Source organism: Etheostoma cragini, chromosome 4 (assembly GCF_013103735.1).
Source record: "Etheostoma cragini isolate CJK2018 chromosome 4, CSU_Ecrag_1.0, whole genome shotgun sequence".
Classification (NCBI taxonomy): domain Eukaryota; kingdom Metazoa; phylum Chordata; class Actinopteri; order Perciformes; family Percidae; genus Etheostoma; species Etheostoma cragini.
The window spans coordinates 27,012,426-27,026,351 of NC_048410.1; the positions used below are offsets into that span (position 1 = coordinate 27,012,426).

General features: G+C 40.6%; 1 protein-coding gene across 5 annotated transcripts in view; it reads left to right on the top strand.

Annotated features, from left to right (window-relative positions):
• Positions 1 to 1,671: 1,671 nt before the first annotated feature.
• LOC117942658 (plasma membrane calcium-transporting ATPase 1-like) overlaps positions 1,672 to 13,926 on the top strand; it is a 92,091-nt gene continuing 79,836 nt past the window's right edge. For 2 of the 5 annotated variants that reach the window (XM_034868243.1, XM_034868245.1), the window contains exon 1: positions 1,672 to 2,227. The gene's annotated coding sequence lies outside the window, so the exon portion shown is untranslated. The remainder of the gene's footprint in view (positions 2,228 to 13,926) is intronic. The other 3 variants (XM_034868242.1, XM_034868244.1, XM_034868246.1) reach the window with 2 other exon arrangements.

The following is a 13,926-nucleotide window of genomic DNA, read 5'->3' on the forward strand; positions in this document are numbered from 1 at the left end:
GTCCACGCTGTGACTATACAAATCACAACATGTAAATAGGAACACGTTGGCGTTATTTTGTCACTTATCGGGAGCGGTAGCTAGTTGGAGCCGGTTACTTCAAGGATCTGGGGTGAGATAGGCTAACGGTGGGTGTGCCAGACAGAGTTACGACACACACTGAAATGAGAAGGGTGTGTATGAATTAACTAACTCTGGGGGAGACCGTGAGTAAGCTTAAGTCCCAATAAGTCTTTTTTTTGTTCCTTTAAGCAGAGTATTGGTGCTCTTATACTTTTTCACTTACTTCTTGTTTTGCTCCTGTCATAATTACCACGGCCACTAGTGGGCGCTGCCTCTAGAAAGGTAAATATCCTCTAAAAAGGGAAATATAGCATATTTCATAGTCTCTTGAAAGTACATTGCTATCGCCTGATGAATGACAACTTTGTTTGACTCATTTTCTGTAACCAGTGCACCATGAAAGCACAATTTAATTATTATATTGATCATTTTCCAAATCTTATAATACATTCTACATGGAAATATTAAACTACAGGTGATCACATTGGAAGAACTATTCTGCTAAATTCACAGCAGAAAAGCCCAATGCAATAGCTACTGTGTATACACAGTTTCTGACATTTAGCAAATAATAATGTGTTAGTACCAACATGGATTTTGGTAATCTAATTTTTAATCTTCAAATACAACACATATTGTCTTGTTATGGTTTGACTTAATCTTGAAATTCTAGGCTACTTCTTCCCTTAAAATCAAAACTTTTTTTCTCTGAATGCTATACAACATTTCCCTGGAAATATGACTTTTTTCATCAATTAGGCTACTTTGTTTCTTTTTCCTCCATTTATTTTGACTTCGAATCTGCATTGATTTCAAATCACAGTAGCAATTCTCCCTCTAAACATCTGATCTTGGAAGGACACTTTTTCTTGTTACAATATTACAATTTTCTGTGATTTTTGTTGTCAAAAGTATGTTATTCTAGACAAATGAATCTTGAAATATTACCATTTATTTTATTGCTTTTGTTTTGAAAGAAATACTTTTTTCTATCACTCTAAAAACTGTCTTCTTTATCGACAATTTTAGGAACCTACAACTCCTCTATACAGTGACACAATCTAGATATATTATCCAACAATTTACTGGAAATAATGACTTTTTTCTTGAAATGTATTTTATTTTCATGTTGAAATATGATGGCACCATTCTTAAAATAATCATTTTAATCTTGACATTTTATGACTATTTCGTCTTTATTCTCAAAAGTATTGTCCCATAACAGTGGCAATTATTTCTCTTGTAGTCTATCCTAGAATAATAACTTTAAAAAGAACATAGGCCTGCTAATAGTGTAGTGTAATGTAATATACCAAATGAATAATAAATGAGATAGTAGGCCAATATCTGATTTGATTCTCTGCAGTGGGTGGACAATTAAACCACATAACCTACATTCTCCAGAAGTGATCCAGATGTGGATTTTTTTTTCCTTCCTCAAATGATTCTTCCTCAAATTTCCAAGGCTTAAACCTGGATATTCACCCCGGGTCTGATGTTCTCGATAGCAAGGACTCTATTTTTTTGCCTGCCTACCTAATTAATTCATAGATCCACCTTAAAAACAGGGTAATCCCGGGCTGGTCCCTCCCTCTCTCGAGGTCTCCAGCACCAGTTCACTTCCCTCTCTCAGTTCCCCCCAGCAAGCCAGGAAAAGACGCTGAGTCGGACTTCGGCTCTTTTCTCTGGTCCCTGTTTGAACGTGTCGGACCCTCCACTCCCACCCACCGCCCTGCAACACAAACATAGCCTGACCAGTCCTTAATTTCCTGGATCTGCTCTTTGTTACCAGAGCCTTTACCCTCATCTGCTTCAATTCCAGGAGAGAGAAGAAGACTTATTTCTTCCTTTTAGCGGATTGATTTCTGACTGAACCTGGATTGTTTTCCTTCTTGTTGTTGGGCTCCCGCTGCAGGACCAGAGCTGATGCTTCCACCAATGTAATTAGCTCGGCTACTGTCAAAGAAACCGGTTTAAACGTCGGAACAAAGGGACGTTGAAGGTCTTTTTCCCCGACCCGGTCTGAAAACCATAATTCAGCACTGCAGTTGTCAAGTTGGAGCCCTGCTGGGAAATGGACAAACCCCTCTAAAGTGACGACGCTGCTCTGCCTCACCAACACAAGCACAGGACGTGATTTGGACGAGGACCCCCCCGAGTGGAGGTAACAGTCTATTATCTGTTGTTTTTAAAACTTTAACCACCACAATTCGGATTTCTTTTGAATCACTTGTGGCTTAAAGACTTTGATTTTTAAACGTGTTTTTAATGAGTCTGTCGTGTCCGCACTGCTTAGCATCCGGGTAACGTTCACAACCGCTGTTTCTTTACCTTGACACCCACTTAGCAACTACAGACACATTTTCCACAGGTGTGAACGCACAACTGTTCTGTTAAAGGACACTATAACCTCTGCTGTATTGTATTTTTCGCGAGATTCTTTTTTATAGTGTCTCACAAAACCCCGAGTCACGTTGTCTAACCGTTTTCTTCTCGTCAAACGTCCTGCCAGTCCGCTAGGTTACAGCCCCGATACGTGCCTCTCTGTAGTCTGCAGGCAACGCGGTCTCCATTCACAAATGTGGACGTTAAACGCCAACTTAGCCTGCATCGCTTTTCGACAAATCAAAACACCCATTACGACATAGCTTAGCGTTACGTTGTGGCAATTTACAATCGTTTAGAAATTACCACGTGTATATTATATCGAATAGCACATCATTTCGCTAAAATATCAACTTTTAGATATGTTACGCAGTGCTCGATAATCTTTGTCGCCCACAGCTGTGTATTTCCCAGCCAAGAAACCGTGAGTGTGTATCAGTCAGTAAAGTTATAATTTTAGTAAAATTCGATGTTTGTACGTGTACTGGAGCTATGCCGAATTGAAGAGCTGTTTCCAATTATTCTTAAAAAGGGTTTCAAGATCTATAAAATCTTCATCTCCACTATTTAAGGTGGACATGTTTTTCAAATAGTCAGATTCTGAATGGCGCAATTGTGACTGGTCCCTCCGGGGGACAGAACGCCATACCGACTGTTGCAGTGGTTGCAAGGCAGGAATCAGACCGCCTGCGGATGTCTCCCGGGTGTCTGGAAACAGTTTGCTCATGGTCCCTGACTACAATGTTTTGTTATCCGAATGGTAGCTACTTCCCTTGGTAACAAAAAACCCCGTGGTATCCGTAAATTTCACGGTTTCTTATAATTTCAGTAAAAAACGTGGCTTTTTTCAGCGAACACCGGTTGCTGCGGTTGTTGCTCCCCTTTCCATATTAAAATGTGTATTTCTGGTATGACTCTGGTGTCCTCACACTGTCGTCATGAATGCGGTGCCTTTCAGGATGAGCCTGCTGAAGTGGTTTGCCCACCTTTAGCGTACACATTTTAAATAGGCTAGTAGCCTACTTTTGCTTTCCAGGCTGTCATTATTACAGCCGTTGGTGAACGAAGGTGAAGGAGGAAAAATTGTTACCGAGTTTGGTTTATTTTTAATTAACGGGCGTTCAGCTCGCGAAGAACCGTCTACGTCATCTGCAAAGATGGGCGGGTGAGCACCAGTAGCAGCTCTGTTCTTTTTCCCTCCTCTCATTTCATCCATCTCGTTCTCCCTCCCCCCCCCTCCTCCCCTCTCTATCTGGGTGTGGCCTGCCTTATTGCGTTAGAAAGGAGGGGGGATCCCGTGTCTTGGCTCATGGTGACTCCTCAGCTTGTGACCTCCAAACGAGGGCATAGCACCTTCTGTTTTCCTCTGCTGCTAATTCACCAAACAGAGAGGCTCTTTGCAAAGAAAACGACTTACAAGGAAAACTTTGATGTCTGTTTTTCAGAAATAGGTTGAATTTTAGGGGATTTTTTTTGAAGGGAGCCATGGTGCACTGGAAGCCAAAGGACGAAATTCCTTTAGATTTTGATCAAATATGCTTGTTTTCACTGATTAACGCATTACATTTAACCAGGTGTGAGACACCTGGTCTATCATTGGCTACCAAAACGTGTTTAATTTGAAAGCGGATCATTAGTGATGCAGTGATCTGATGCAGGCTACTGGATCAGTATGGAAGCTGAGGCCTGAACGATCCACATAACAACACAAAATAATTACAACAGAGGCTGTTCACACCTCAGTGAGTCTTTGACAGGTGCAGTGAATCAAAAACTCACTTAAAATGTTTCTGGGCCCCAGACCTTCATCAGGTTAAATTTTAGAGGGGGGTTTAAATAAAATCAAAAATGTGTGAGATTCTGTGGGTTTCCTCACAGGAATGTGCACATGTGATGACAACAGGGTTTCACCAATGACATGTGGTGAGGTGAGGTGGTCTGCCACAGATCCTGGTGTATCTTGTCATGTGATGTTATTGGTAAATGGATAAGGCCCTTAAAGGAGAATTCTGGTTGATACCAACACTTAACTCTGTTGTTTTTAAATTTGTAGGGCTGTCAGTAGAGATAAAAATGAAACCAATCAGTGCTGCTTCCACCGTGTTATCTTCCTGCTAGAGTTAGCACCCAACAGGCTTAAACAGGGCAAGTTTTCAACATGTTTTTAGCCTCTTAACATGTTCAAAATGTCATCAAAAATGCCCACCCGTGTGAAGTGATTCCGTCAGAGTTAACAAAGTGAATCTGACTGTTGTAGATGTGAAAGAAATGCATGAAAGTTGTGTTAATTCAGCTTTTTAGTTCCTGTGTTGAGATTGCAGTTTGAGAGCTTAGGGACCGTCTACAAATTACAACACAGAAAAGCACTGCAAACGTATTTTCACCTTATTTAATCATTAATACAAATAATTTGATGCATATAATTGATACACTCACTCTGACATCTCTCTATTTGTTAATGAATAGGTCCTGAGCGTGTGTGTATTTCAGGCCTGTGTGTAGTGACTACTAACAGAGTGTAAATTGTAATTGGAACATGTTAAGAGGCTAAAAACACGTTTAAAGGGCTGGTTCAGAATTTTGAAGTTAGCCAGTGTGTGTTAGTTTTTATCAGTGGAGACAGTTTTCAACATGCTGCTAGCCTGCCATTAAAAATTCTTTGATAGGATAATGTTATAAATAGAGCAAACCTTGCATTGCAATAGTTCCCTGTAGTTGGTAGTACAGGCAACAGCAGCGGCGGCGTGATATCACCTAGGCAACCGAGAAAGCTGATTCACAAGTTTATTACCTGCTGCTGTCATTCATTGCTACAGAAACAGAGTACATTGCACAAAGGAGTCAACAAGATATAGTACTATATCTACCAAGGGTGTAGCTATACCGTTAGCTACACTAATGTCACTCTCCACAATGCACTGAACTGTAACTGTTGCGTAACCACAACTGTTATCTCCACTGATGTTGTCAGTCTCAATCTGTCAGAAGCAGCTAGGCTAACGTTATGAAAAGGTCTAGCTTTTTTAGCAGGAGTAGTCTACACAAGGTTATCACCTGTTTATCAGTAGCTGTTTGTGCATCTGGAAACACAGATGGAACCTGACTTGTGGTTCTTTAGATTGCAGGGTTTTTCAACGTTGTCTGGTCTGAAATGATCCCTAGAAATTTGCAACTTGAGTATATTCTCTGCCGGTGTCTCCATGTCCAAGCCAGCAGCAAGAAGTCCCTGTTTGTCCCTATCTGGATTTTGCAATGTCAATCTTTGGAAACTCTGTGGTGCCCATCTGTTTGTTTCTTTTTTTCCTAAATGCACACTAAATTACCATGTTTCCTAGTCCCTTGTTTCCAATCCGGTGCTTCAATAACAATGTACAAGGCTACTACTAGCTAGCTAGGTGTCCCAACTGTAGTGTGTTTCTGTTTACTTTTCGGCACAGTGCTTACAAGACCAAAGTAAAATTCCGCCGCTGCTGAGAAAATAGTCCCTCAAAATGTAAAGCGATCATTGAGATGCAAGTGTAGTTTTATTTCTAACATTATTCTATCAACCGACATTTCCATCAATACTCTGGCATTATAATTTATTTGCCTTTGGTGTACCACAGAGTGGGTAAAATCCACTCTTCTGGGTCTTAAAGGTGAATTTGAGTTCCTGCACAGCCACTTCTGTTGACGAACCAATTCAATTTCAAAAACAGTACTATACTATGTAAAAGCGCTTTGAGTAATCATTGAGACTAGAATAGCACTAATATAAGAACAGTCCATTTACATTTAACTAACTGTCACTAACCCCACCAGGAAAAATTAAATCACACTGAAAGCATGCAGAAATTCATAGTGCAGCTTTTAACAGTGAGGGGGGAAAACCCCTGAAGTCAGCATATGAATGAAAAAATGACACACTGAATGCACTACGAAACCAAAACCAGCCCGGCATGGTGCTGGTTTGTGCTTGGCGGGTGGGGTTTCCTCTGCCGTCTTTCAGCTTTCCATTTCCATCGGTTAGCCTTTTTATTGAGAAAAATCCACAGGAAGTGTCAAGTACCATTTTTATAGTAAAGCTACAGGTAAGGCCAAACATTTATGTGTTTATTTTTTTTATTTTCAGTGGAATTTTGTACGAGAATTTAACATATACAAATATCAGCTTTGTGATAGACTGGTGACCTCTCCAGGTGTACCTTCCGTATGTGCTGGGATTGGGTGCGGCCTCAGGCACCCTGCACAGGATAATGGCTAGTTATAGATGGATGGAGCCACTAGTGGTCCAACATTTAATTACGTGCTGCTGAAATTATCCTAATAAATAATGCCTGGTATTAATTACAGCGTTGACTCTGATGAGCAGAGGACACGGTCAGGTTTACCTGCACACAGATTAGTGTCCTGTTTGTGTTTGGAGCTGTTGCTAATGGCGCTTTTCCACTGCATGGTACCTGGACTTTACTCGCCTTTTTTTGGTTTTCCATTACAAAAATAATGGGAAAGACGTAACGGAAAGACGTCATAAAGTTCTGATGAGCAGAGGAAGTGACATTTCTGACAGTGTGTCTGTCTTGTCTAAACATCCCATAGGAGGTTCAGTCCTCTTCAGTATTTGATTTCTTTTACAGCCAGTCAGATTCTTTATGAAGGAGGCTTCCTGTTATCCGAGGTGTCACTCTCACCTCTGTTACTCATAAACCCGGGTATGAACTGCACCGTTACACCCCTAACCCAGATGATGGGATGGTTTCAGTGAATCGGGAGCGACAGAAGCTACAGTCTCTGAGGAAACTGGTCCCTGTGTTTCCCCCTGACTGGTGGAAATCTCCCTGTGTGGTTGTCAAATGTTGGTTTCAAACTGGCGGCTCTATAAAAGCTCTCTTTCTGTGACTCTAACTCTGCTGTTCTGAAGTGATTACATTAAGGTTACGTATTGTACCATTGCATCAGATGGACATCTAGGTATTAACACCACTTTCATGAGAGAGAGAGAGAGAGAGAGATACGACTTATGCAGTTTGGAAGCATTTCTATTCTGACCTAATGAGAAGGGAGAGGTGTTTCAGTATGGGGGGAGGGGGGGGGGGAGGAATTAATACAGCATGGTATGGTGATATTTGCAGTGGTAGTACTGTGTTGAAACACAGGCGCCAAGTATGGATATTTCATTGTGTGTTGGTCAGTTTTTCTGCTTAACAATCCCGTTTTGCAGCAATACAATTGAAGTATTAAGAACAAACAGAGAAATGCTTCTTTTTAGATGAGACACATGTTGACAAAGTTTCCTTTATGGGGACATTATTTGAAATTGGGGAAAAATTAGAAGTTGGGAAAAAAAGGTTCTAAATTGCAATATATTGCAGAATAGTGTAGTGTTTAAAATTACAATAATATCTTATCATGGCGTAAGTATTGTGATGATGGTTTATTTTGAGGCGTCTGGCGATTTCCCCCCCCCCACCCCTCCACCCCCATTCAGTATTAGTGTTTGGTACTCAGTTTCTGAAAGCTGTATGCACAAACCAACAGTTTGGGGACGCCGTCGGAGTCTTACGTCATCATTTTTAATTAGTCACGGTAATACCGGATACTGTGGTAATAAAGGTTTGACGTATCAAAATTTGGATACCCACCCAACTCTAAGATGTGGTTTTTGGTGGAAGTGGGTTTGAAGAGACCATACCTCCGAATAATCTGATAACGAGGCTGCATAGAGTGTTACCGTGACGTCAGTGATTCAGACCCCAGATGGAACGGACGCCACCTGGAACACATCGCCGCAGCCCGAGAACACGCTGAACTCTGAACTGTGTGTCAGTTTGGGGCTGAAACTACTTGCATGGAATGTGTGAATGAAAAGAGGTGGTTTGTAGCATATTAAGCTACTTTTCAGTTCATATTAATATGATAGAAACATATCTTGTCTTATGTTTTTACTCTGCTATATGCATTTTATTTGAAGAAACAGATTGTTTCATTGCTCTCCTGTTTAATGTTTAGGCCTTGACATTTTGTCATTTTTTTTTAAATAATTAGCCTGAACAGACAATATTTAATGCAACTTGTGCTGTTTTACAGTTGAAATGACAAATGTGTATAGTGAGTAAAAAGCTGTCTATTACTGATCGCAGTATTTTAAAGAAACCTTTTCAGAAATCTCCCCATTAAAATATGTCGTCAGAATTTTGGTGCATAACGGTAAACTGTAAAAAAGTACTACAGAAGTCAAGAACCATAAATGTTGAACAGAAAAATAATAAAGTATATGAAAAATATAAAACATATGAGATTACTCTGCATTTACATCATTGCAAAACCCCGCGTCGGCAATCTTGATAAAATCCTCCATCAGGTATAAGTTTTGTCCCCCTTTCCTAAAATAGACCACACAGTCGTCCACCTACAGAGATCCCTGACGTCTAAATGGGCGGCGCAAACCCACTGGATGTTATGCTGGTGTCAAAAAATAGATAATAAAATACTAGAAATAAAATGGCGTGAAATGTGGGAACCCCTCTGCAAACAAAATATTTAAGATATGGAAGCTCTCTGCTCAGCTGAGCCACAGTGGTTGGGGGTTTTAACTGAGCTGTTGGCCTATCATTATTTTATAACCCTGATGGCAGAAAGGGTGCACCCCCAATTTAAATGCAGAACCGCTGAAATATGCCCCTGTGTAAGGTTTTATTTATTCATGAAAGAAAGAGCGAATGAATGAAGGAAGGAAGCACTTAACCAATCCCGAAATGCAGCGTTGGGCACGTTGCTTCCAAAATGGAATACATTATAGATTACTAGTTACTGTCATTTGAGAGTAATTACTTATATTACTGTCTGATATGTCATGCTTTACACTACTTTTGAGTTACGTTCACCAGAAGTTTGACTTGGCAGCTAATTTGGGAATTTCACCACCGGATCAATAAAGTCTCCTCTTTATCCAATTTAATACATCATTTGTCATAGATAATATTTTGTAAAGTGTACATGAATATGTAAAGTAAAGCTATAAAATAGATAAGTCAAACGTATAATAGGCGAGTAGGAGAAAATGAAAATACTCAAAGTACCTCATGTTGTATTGAAGTACGGCATTGTTGGAAAATTTAAAACAAGCACTTGAAGAAGAAATTGACGAATGGTCAATTATATTGTGATCAAAACTCACTTTTTACATTATTTACTGTACATGATTTAAAGTACAGTAAAACTGGACCTACAGTGGCTTGAGAGAGTTTACACACCCCTGCATAAGTTGATTTAAAGAAGAATAAACATTTTGGAAATTGATCTTAAAACCGTAAGAAAATTTAGGAAAATTCAACCTTTTAAGGACACCAGTTTTCCTTGTGAATGACTAATGTATTGTAAATAAATACATGTTCTTCCTTAAAATACAGAGGGCATAAATAAACACGCCCCTATGATAAAGTCCCATAGAGGCAGGCACATTTGTATTATAAAGACCAGTTATGTCATGGATCAGGATACTATGCATCCTGATAATGTTCACTTGGAATTAGACTAACCCCCCCCCCCTCCCCCCACATCATCACATACCCTTCACCATACCTAGAGATTGGCATGGTGTTATGTCAGTTAGCCTGATCGCTGGTTGGATTTGGTTTGATATAGATATATAGTTATAGAGAGAGAGGGAGCGCACAAACACAACAGCATCCATTTTCCCAAAAACCTTAACAAAAATCATGTGATGCAGCTGTGTAATGTCCAAATGTCATAAGGGTGCGGTCCTTCGTGGCTCCATGCATCCTCACATCTGCAAAATGACCATGCTGAGATCATAACAACTAATAACCCAAATGAATAAGGAAATAAAACAAAATAGGGAAACTATAACTCCCCATGACGACAAGGCTACAAGGGATGTCCAGATCACAGAAGAACATAAAAGAGAAAATATGATGCTGTGTGTGGCTATTATATTCATTCATCATCACATGTTGCTGAAAGGAAGGAGTGTTTCTGGGAATTGTCGATATACAGCATGTTGATGGAGGGCGACGGAATGCAGCTCTGTGGGTTGTGTTGGGTTGTGTTGTTGTGCGTCAACAGTTGCTATTGATCCGACTGAAAACAACGTGAAGCCGCAAGCTATGCACTACTTAACGCACCAAACGACGACATTTTCACTGCTCGCCGACTAGTGTCTTACAATCAAACAAGGCTGACCTTTTTCATATCACCAAGTGACCGACTGCTTGTGATATCACAGGTTAAAATCCGACACTGAGCTAAAAATTAGAATCTATGACGGGGACTCCCTCGCAAAAACCATAAATCCAGTTTAACACTCCCGCCACCTGGCGATGTCAATGTTCTGTGTTTTCCGTGGGCGGCAACAAATCTCCGCCACTGTGGCTTCTGCTAAGGACTCGTGCCATATGCGACAGACTGCTGGAATTCACTTAAGTCATTATGTCACCCCACAGCGTGGGCTGTAAGTCAAACTAGAGGAAAAGGTAATAAGGCCCAATTACTGTCCAGGTGGTTCAATACATTCTTAAAATGTATAATCTGATGGTTTTTTTTTTTTATTTGATCTGCTCGTTAAGAGTAATGTATCTGTTGTTCGTAGACACCGTTGGCATCGACTCAAACGGCAGCGTTGAATAGCTGCACGTTTACAAAAGTGGCAAGAAGAAGAAAAAAAGGGCGGCAACCCTGTCGCACGTCTGCTGCCGTCATGTTTAAATTCGAAGAAAGGGAGGCAGGGACAACACCTGCCTGCTGTCTGAATGTCCCTTCATGTTCCCCTTTATATATTACGTATTCAACAGACTGCAGTAAACTGACTCAGCTCCGTGTGTGTGTGTGTGTGTGTGTGTGTGTGTGTGTGTGTGTGTGTGTGTAAAGCTGGCAGCTTTCTTGGCATCCATCCGCAGCATGTTAACAACTGATAAAGATGATAGAATAAAAAGAGCAGTGCTGCAGGAGAGAGTGTGTGTATCAGAGCACAGAGAGGTTTTCAAAGATCGGCCTGCAGAACTAAGACATGGTTCGTTATTTCATCACTGTCCAAACTTAACTTTTCAGCCTAAATCTCTTCTATTTTCAATCTAATTCTTTTCTGGTAAGTTTGTTTGTCTACATTTAATGATGTTGGTTTGTGTTGGCATGAAAGTTAGTTTGTCTATGATCTTATCAGGTAAGGATGGCCTGGTATCTCATAGCAAACAGGTGTGCACACACTTTCTTCACCTGAAGAAGAATGGCTGTGGTCCTAAAGTAGTGAATCATGTCCACATAGAACAAGAAGAAAGACTGTGTGTCTTTTTTCAGCTTTAATCACAAACTAAGTTTAGCCTACATAGGGATAAGTCCTTTATATATCTAGATTGAATTCTATCTCTGTATAATTATGGCGTTTTTCCACTGCATGGTACCTGCTCAACTCACCTTGACTCCTAATCCCCTAGTACTGCTAACGGGTACTTTTTTTTTTTTTTTTTTAGTACAACCTCAGTCGAGGCTCCATGCGAGCTGAGGCGATACCAGAAGGTGACGTGAAAACCTGCAGACTGCTGATTGGTCGGAGAGAATCGTCACTAATCACTGCGTCGTCATTGCTAGCGATAGCCGGGGGTGTCCTGAACAAATCCGTCGTGTTGATTTAGTTTAGCCAGCTTTTTTCTTCTTCTTTTCTTCTTTGCTGCCTCCAGCTTCTTTTGAAACTGAGATCATCTTCTGGCCGCCACATGCCGAGAATCAAAAGCAACGTGTGTGTATGGGTGTGTATGGGTGGGTGGTACCATTAATGGAAAAACGCAATATATGCACATTGTGATATAGTAGCCACATTTTCTGAAAAGTCAATTTGAAAACATTAAGAACATGTCGGTAAGCTGCGCTTCGAGTCCAACAGCAGGACCAAGTTCCACTCAGACTCTGAAGTCTTTCTGTAGACCCTTTCACACAGATTCTGAATCAGCGCCGCAAGGAAGGTGTGCCGTTATGCTGGCTTTGTTTTTTTACACACAACCAAGCAAAGGATGCTTAATTCCGCCCCAGTGGGTGAGTTCTCATAGCTCGCTTGCATTCCCGGAGCAAAAAAAGGCGTGGCATCTTATACAAGAGCGTGTGTGTGTGTAAGAGCCATGCATGTATAATGAAACCTGGATGCAGTGTTTGGGGCGGAACCCCGTTCATTCCCATAAGGGGTTTGCAAAAAAATGGATTCATATCGCGACTCAAAATTGATTCATAGAATTCCACAAATCAAATAGTATTTAGATTTTGTTTTGTAACTGTGTGTATACTATCACATGGGAAGTGTAACCACATTTTCATTCCTGTGAATGTTTGTTTTTTTTGTTTTGTTTTTTTAACAGAGAATGGTTTTTGAATCAAATCGAATTTTGAGCCTAAAACTTGATATTGAATCGTGACCTTTTGTGAATCGTTCACCTCTAATTCCTATGAGAGTTTCTCATTGGCACATGAAGCTAAAGTAGTGACTACTGCATCTACAATTACCCAGATGACCAGCGCTGCTTCCGCATTGCGCGGCCCATAGAACCTGCACACTGGAGAGCTCTGCCCGCCGAGCCGGCTACTTGAAAGGGGATTTAAAAGATTTCATTGTGTGTCTCTTCTAGTGTTTCTAAAAGTTATGGAACCAACAAATAAATCATTATGTGCGCAAGTATCCTTTCAGAGACGTTGAGAGAAAGGCATCAGTCAGAAGAGGGAGTGAACAGATGGAGGGCGGATGGAGACCCATCAGGAAGTGAAGGCTCAATGGTTTCCCCGTGTTGTGTTGGCAACAGGCAGGATTTCACTTCCCTGTATTAGTGTATGTGAGTGTGAGTGTGTGTGTGTGTGTGTGTGTGTGTGGTTACGCTTAAGTAATGCAGTTTCAATTATGACCTAGAAAAAGAATATGCAATATTACAGAATCGACTTTGAACTGCAGTTCTATGTATTTGTGTGTGCAGTACTATTGAATCGGCTTTGAACTGCAGTGTTATGTATTTAAATTTGTGTATGCGTGTCGTTTTAAAAATTGCATATATTCACTTTTCTCAACTTCCCTGTAAAACAATACCAGTCAGCTGTTTAGATGAACTCAAACTGATTGTGCACCTTTTTTTTTTTTTTTTTTTCTTTTTTTTTGAGATGGTACTGGTTCTGATATCCATCATGCAGAAATCTGTTAATGTCCACATTTGGGTGAAGATATACAAGGGTCCATTATCCAGTTGTCTGTTGGTTCAGCGCTGCACAGTCTACAGGTAGTCAATGGCAGTTGCATGCTTCCAGGAAAAGGAGCGGTGGAGCGGCATCACACAGCACAGGCAATGCCCTAATGAATAATTGTTGAAACCATCATCTGGTAACCACATTGATAACTAGATGAAGTGTCTCTGATCAGCTGAGCAGGTGATTTATTGATTGATGACGTGGTACGCCAGCTTAGTAGTAATTACCCAGAGTAGCATGTCACATCGTCAGGAGAGATTAACTGAC